Source organism: Megalops cyprinoides, chromosome 13, assembly GCF_013368585.1.
Source record: "Megalops cyprinoides isolate fMegCyp1 chromosome 13, fMegCyp1.pri, whole genome shotgun sequence".
Lineage (NCBI taxonomy): Eukaryota > Metazoa > Chordata > Actinopteri > Elopiformes > Megalopidae > Megalops > Megalops cyprinoides.
The window spans coordinates 3,625,001-3,632,273 of NC_050595.1; the positions used below are offsets into that span (position 1 = coordinate 3,625,001).

The window sequence follows — 7,273 nt, forward strand, 5'->3', positions numbered from 1 at the left end:
CACACACACACACACGCTCACACACACACTCACTCTCTCTCACACACACACACACACACACACACACACACACATACTCCCTCTCTCAGACTTCCTGCCATTCCCACACGGCTGTCCCAGCATTTCCCACCGAGGGTACAGTTTCTCCAAAAACACCCCACATACTCTGCGCCTTTGGGCCTCCTAATTCACTCCATACTTCACTGGGAGAGAATTCCGGTTGGCTTACGATTAAAAAAAAAAAAAAAAAAACGAACGCAAACGCAACGCTGTGCTTTAGTTCCTCGACCCGGTCGATGCCCAGATCGCAACACACCGCTGCCAGCGTAACCCAGAGAGGACCTGACCGCAGACATTTCACGCAAGGGTTACTGTGTTCAAATATTTCCTTATCTCCAGTAGCAATTCCTCCACAAGATTTCCAGATAAGCAAATCCTAGAAAGGGCCTTTCTGGCCTGTTTCACCACCTATGAAAATAAGCTTGAACCAGCAGTCTGTTTGGAGTCACAGAAAGGACGACATACGCAACACCGAATCAGAACCCCATCTCAGAGTCCCGACTCCATCACAATGCACTTTTGGAGTAAACTCCAAGCGGACTGTTTGTGAAGTCGTCCCCTCAAACCCCCAGTCCCCCAACCCCCAGTCACTGCTCAGCACAGTCCTGAACAACAGCTGGTATGTATTAATTCAAATGATGCCTATGGGAGTGGAGCAGCCTTTCGGCCCATTTGAGCACAAGGTCAAACAGTGTGCATTTGCCTGGCTTTGCAGCGCGACTCGCGGTTATGACAGGAAGGCTCTACAGCGTCTGCCCCCAGCGAAGACAGAGCAGGAAAGTCTCGTTTCACATCTGAACCGGCTGATTAGAAGATTTTTCTCCACGTCTCGCCTCCTGGTTTTGGCCGCGGCCGTGACAAGCTACAGGGCTGGTTGTGAAAAAGCCCTTTAATTGGTTCAAAGGCTCGCAGGTTGTGAGTGTGAGGGGTACTACGAGGGAAGAAGGGCCGGCGTTGCTGAATGGCAGTCTTCTCACACAGGCTGGCTGTGATATGATCAGGCCTGCTGGCTTATCACATCTCACAGAGAGCAGCCACAACCTCCCACATGTGATGAACAGCGAAAATAAACACAGCTACACAACAGCGCGAAACCGCAACTCTAAGATAGGTGGTGAGAGACAGAGGTATCTGCTCCCAGCATTCTGCCGGCGGAAGGGAGCGCTGCCGCCCGGGGTTCCAAGGCAGCTCAAAGTTCCGAGCCAGCAGGCCCGGCCATCAATAAGCCAGCACCTCGTTAGCGGGCAGTCAAAGAGACTACATGCACCCTGCCCAGCTCCGCTGATCTTACCCCGAGATTAAATACAAACAAGCAAGGAGCTGCGGAGCTCCTTTTATCGCTTAATTAGCTGTGAGGGCTGCCCTTTCCCAGCCAGCGCCCACTCCTTCTCACCCGCTGATTGACGTTTTGGCCGCGGCAAAGAGCGGCGAAGGAGCCAAGTCAGCGGGGCAAAGCGCTTCCCAGCACCGAGCTGACGCTGCTGCTTACGGAGAGAGAGAGCGCCGACCTCGGAGGGCACGACATCGCGGAGGTGACAGGACAGCGGTTAAAGCGGGCTCTAAAGCCATACCGCTGTAATTACAGAACAGAGACACAAGGCACACAGGGGAAGAGCGGTCGGGCTGTGGAGCAGAGTCTGCTCATTTCGTGTCATTCCAGATTCTTCCTGGTGGTCGCTAATGGGCAACAAGTCACTCCTCGCTGCAGACGAACCCGTCACCGAAGCCTGTGGAAATAATTAAGCGGCCTCCATCAGCCCCACGTCAACTGCGCCTAATTAAAGGCAAACAGAGACGTCCCTGTTCCTACAGCAGCGTGCCACAGTCGCAAAGACAGGAGCCCGACGCTGAACTAGAGCTCCCGATTTGTTACAGAACAATCTGATTATACCGGTGCAAAGAGATGGAGAGAGACAAAGAGATGGTGCGAGAGAGAGAGCGTGAAAGAGGAGGAGGGTTCAGCGCAAGGTGTGAGAGGAAGAGAGATACGGAGCACTGAGAGGCTGGTTGTAGGTATACAGTCAATCTGGCATCTACTTCCAATGACCTACCTCCGTCTGCACCAAAAACAACAGCCAGGGAGACAGACAACCTCACATATTTGGGACAATTATGATGTGACAGTACCAATATTTTGTGTGTGTGCGTTTAATATGGAGTGTTTAGCACACTGACATTTCACAGCGGAAGACAAAGGAGAGCGTAGTCCTTTCCTCGAAGCCGCAGCGGTCGGCACACACTCAGTCAACAGACACACACCAGATGGGCTGCAATTCACAAGGTCTGTTCCCTCCAAAAATACTGTGTCGCCATGGCAACCGCATGCGAGTCGCTACCCATGACCAATCAGAGGCGAAGCAGGGCAGACTCGCAGGCAAACACATTGTCTGCCCGTCTGTCTGTCGGTCTGTCTTGGCAGACCGAGTCACAGGTCAGGTTTTCTCCGCCGAAAAAATGGGGTTTCGGGAGGGAGAATGTGCACCAGCCCATGTGCAAGTATTTACCTACAGACAGACAGACACCTCCGTGACATATTTCAAAATAAAAGACCCATAGCAATTTAGAAATATGACACCATAATCGCATAATGATAGGCAACCAATACTTTATGGAGAGTTGAGGCAAGCACAAGAAACTGCAGGCACTGCAATAATTTTAAAGGGCGGATGGGGGGCTTTTACCCACAATGCTTTGCACAGATCAAACAGCCACAGTTGCATAAGACGCAAACATCTTTTGATTCTGTGGAGTCTGGATCTACCACCCTTATGCGGTACTCCATTAAATCTATCACACTGGTATCATACATATTAATCTCATCATAGTCATAAAATCAGCCCCACTCAGAACACAATGTTCCCATGGCCACCGACAGCCACCCATCCCCACACAGCTACATCTGACTACTGTGAGACTGCACTACTGACACACTAACTGCATCAAACTTATGCATTACCAAAAAAAAAAAAAATAAAATCTACAACCAATGATAATGCGGTCGAGAAAAGGAAATATGACACACCGATCCATCTGCTGGCCCACTTTTACCCCGGCAGTTTTCCATTGACAGACCTGAGATGAACAGAACCGTGCAATGCCATACCATGCAAGACACGAGCTAGGCTTGTCTGACAACGATCTGCTGGTCTTCCATTTTCCCGAGGAGACTGTAACTGTAAATTTCAATATAACGGGAGGGGGTACATTGTGCCCTCCGCTTGTTAGCAGTAGTGAGCGGCAGTGTAGCATAGCGGTAAGGAGCAGGGGTTGTAACCGAAACCTTGCCGATTAGATTCTCCACTGGGGCACTGCTGCTGTACCCTTGGGCAAGGTAGGCTACTTAACCCAGAGCTGCCTCCGTAAGTATCCAGCCGTATAAATGGATAATATGTAAAAACTGGTACCTATGTAATTCACTCTGGATAAGAGTGTCTGTTAAATGATAATAGTGTAGTAAAAAAAATAAGTGTTTCATATCCTCAGGCTTTTCTTTCTGTAATGTGCGCGAAAAATAAACAACCAGCTTGCTTACTTGCTTGCTTGCTACAGCTTTCGTTGTACATGTTACAATGACAATAAAGAAATTCTGATTCTGATTCTCTGATTCTTACTACATTTGGCAATAAATCTCTGCGAGAGCGGTGCAAGTTATAACGACCGTACAGCATGCTGTCTGAGATAAATATAAAGCTGGAACCACTACCAACTGCTACAACTACCCCAAGCCTGCGCTGGCAGAGAGGACGAGGAATATTTTTTAAAGAAACACGCCAGCCAGCCGCATGGCGAGTCAGCCATCTGTGCAATCTTTGGACAGCTCTAAAGAATAGTTACACTTAACAGCACAGGGATAGCAAATCTTCCTGAAAACTTCCTTCTTTTAACCACCTCTGCATCAGACAATTTACAGAACAGAAGTTTTAACAGTTAAGTAGAGAAGCCTGATCTCCTTCTGCTAAACAGAAGTCATGGAAATACGCCTATAATCGACTGTGGCCGGTTTAAAATACACTGTGGCAGCAGGGTATATGCAGGACTTTCTGCATAAAGGAGACGTTCACACCTTTAATCAGTGACAGCGTGCCTACAGTGATGATCTCGCAGTGCTAAAAGCTCCGGAGACACGGCTGAAGACGCTGTCCAGGGCCCTGAGGTGAAGGAAACCCGGTCAGCATATCTAACGCCACGCTTCTCTGGAGCTCTCCGGGGGTAAGCGATCGGGGGAAGGCACCCCCCAGCACCGGCGGGCCGCCACTGCTTCCAGCCGCGGGAACCGGCGGCGCGTTAAATAACAGAAGGGGAAAGTGAGCAAACGTTACTTTCCACAAGTAATTTAAGGGACTCGTTTATGTTTCGTGTTTTTAGACCGACAATAATCTCCTCAGCTGACACTAAATTAAGGGTGGATCCTCTCTTGACAATTATTACTAGATTTATGGTGGAAGAAAGCTCTGCAGAGGCTTTGTAGCTGCTATTCTGAGTGTGGAAAAAGTGAGGCTGGCTGTAACTCCGCTAATGAAAATCGGCTGACCTCCCGATAACACTGTTATGTGCGTAAGGGCCGTGTTTTTAACAACCCGGGCATGCAGGCGGATCGGCCAGGGGAAGGCACATGTTGGGATGCTAGCTGGCTGGCTGGCTGTGTTTTTACAGGTAGTCTTATCTCTTGTCATCAGCTACTGTGTCTAAAACGATAACGGAGAGACCAACCCTGTATGTAATTTGACATTTGGTAGTTTTGTGTTCTTTTTTTCCACGATCAATATTTCTGCAGCTAGCCAAGTACACTAACATGAAATGCACTTGTGATGGCTAATTATGAAGAACAATAACGTTACAGATAGGTGCCACTGTAATCAGAGACATCCGTATGACTCTTTCTCGCTCAGACTTAATGGAAAAAAATATACAGAAATAACAGCAGAACAAAAGTAAAATCAAATACGAATCACTTGAAACCCTGTGAAAAATAAACCAGATACATCACACGGACGTGCATCGTGCGGTCTTTTAATATTCATGCATTCGTTTTGTGATCTGTAAAGATATGACGGAGAGAAACATCAAAAATACTCCTTCACATCTGAACATGAGAGGACCGAATCAAATCTCGTAATGTAAGAAAGTTGTACAGGATTACACGTAGCCCGTGAAATAGGGCAGTGCATTTGATTGATATTAAATTCGTATAATCAAAAGAAAACACATCTGCTGGCCGCTAATCGTTTTAAAATACCTTGCCCAATCCCAAATTGGATTTTAAGATTAAAATTTGCACCGACGGTTCACATGGTAGTGTTTCATTGACTATTACACAAAGACGGAGCTAACCAATTAACCAGCGAGGTACCCTTGAACGACACATTCCTCACGAGTTATCCTGCAGCTGTCGCTTGCTAGCTAGCTAGTGCACAAAATACATAGTTTCTAGAGCTACTAGTGCATGGCCCCCCAATAGCAACATTACTGAAAAAGACAAATATTCCTATAATAACTAGCTATAGTAAGGTAATGAAATGTAATGTAATGAAGTCTTCGATTTCTCTGGTTAATGTAACTATCAGTTGTCCTTTCTGCTGTGAAGAAAGGTGCTAGCTAGCTTGCTAACCAGCACAAAGAAGTGACCCGATTCCAGCTTCCTGTCCTGACTCCACAATCATAAACTTAAACATACTTTAAAAGTGCAGCGATGGATTTCCAACTCTTGCATACAGTTAGCAATGAATCAAGTCACAACCCTCCGTTTCAAAACTTGCAAGCTTTCTACCTAACATATAGCTAACTAGTTAGTTAACTTGCTGGCTAAAAATGATATATATTGGCCATCAACTCGTAAATCCATGTCGGCTACATCTCTTTCGGTCCATTTCCAAAAAAAAAAAAAAAAAAACGCATCCAAGAAAGTTGTGCGGGAACAAGACATAGCTGCACTCCAGCCCTCCGTGAAACGTTTGGAGGAATCCCTACCCAACTCACAAAATGAAATTACCTAGCTGACTTATCTAAAAAACTTCACAATCTCCGCGCATTGCATAGTTAGTACTAGCCAGCTACATTAGATGGCTTATTTACAGATGGAATGCACAGTGCGCTACAGAAAAAAATGGAATAGTAATGTTTTAGCTAGCTAGTTACTCCCGATTCATTTAGCCAGTTAGCTACCATCAAAACATGTCTAAAGCCTTCAGTTCCAACATCGTACCAGACAGCTACCAAGCTAGATTACTCAAAATAGCAAAGACAAACAGCAGTGGGTTTCTCGCATGGAAATCTGTCGTGTTGTCATTCGATACCGCTCGTTAGCTATCTAGCTAACTACCTATCGCTTGCATCCGAAATTTTATGCTTAACCATCTCCATTATTCCAGTATTTAACAAACGGCGTTAAGCACCGACCTGATTGCTTTCTGACGGCGTATCTTTACTAAATTCACTGATTCTTTCGACGTTTTCGGCTTTGATGTGCTCCCCTTCTTTGCTTTCCGTCTCGCAGTTTCCTTCCTTTTGCAGGAATTTCCTCTTGGAAAAGCGCAGTTTGTGGGAGAGTGCGGGAGGCGGAGTCCGCCATGAGCGCTGCGAGGGGCGGGAGCACCGTGGCACGGGGGAGGTGTGCGTTTAATTGCGTTTTTTAAACAACTTCAGCAGGCATGTCAGGTATTGTTCTATCCATCTGACAAAAATGACGTCTAGATGTAACAATACTACTGTAAACCGAAACTATACTGTAGATATAGATAAGTAGGCTATGTATAGATATGGAAAAGATATTTGTCTATCTATATATGAATCGATATAGATATAGATAAGTATGTATGAATCCGGCAAATTCCCCAGATTTGGATTTTTACATAGGTCTTCCACAGAGTCAGTTTGGTGGCAGTGTGGATAGAGGATTGGACTTCTAGCCACAAGGCTCCAGGTTCAAATTCGTGAAAAAGGTTTCTCGTGGTGACCCCTGGAGCAAAGTAATTAATCTCAATTGCTTTAGTGAGAACATCCAGCTGTGTAAATGGATTCTATGCCTAACGCAAGCTCTGTAAGTAAGTCTGCTAGGCAAAAAAACGCAATAAATAAATTGCTTCAGTGATGGTGAAACATGTTACCATTGGCTGCACTTGTACTTTGTAAATTGTTCCTTGGAATTCACCTCTCTGTATTTCTGTCTGCCAGCGCTCTACATGTCTTTGGATGCGGGTGAATCACTGATAATAAT

At 46.2% G+C, this 7,273-nt stretch overlaps 1 protein-coding gene across 2 annotated transcripts in view; it reads right to left on the reverse strand.

The window, feature by feature from the left end:
* Window positions 1-6,596, reverse strand: part of ccdc102a (coiled-coil domain containing 102A) — a 69,340-nt gene extending 62,744 nt beyond the window's left edge. For both annotated transcript variants that reach the window (XM_036544609.1, XM_036544610.1), the window contains exon 1: window positions 6,457-6,596. The gene's annotated coding sequence lies outside the window, so the exon portion shown is untranslated. The remainder of the gene's footprint in view (window positions 1-6,456) is intronic.
* Between the last annotated feature and the right edge of the window lie 677 nt (window positions 6,597-7,273).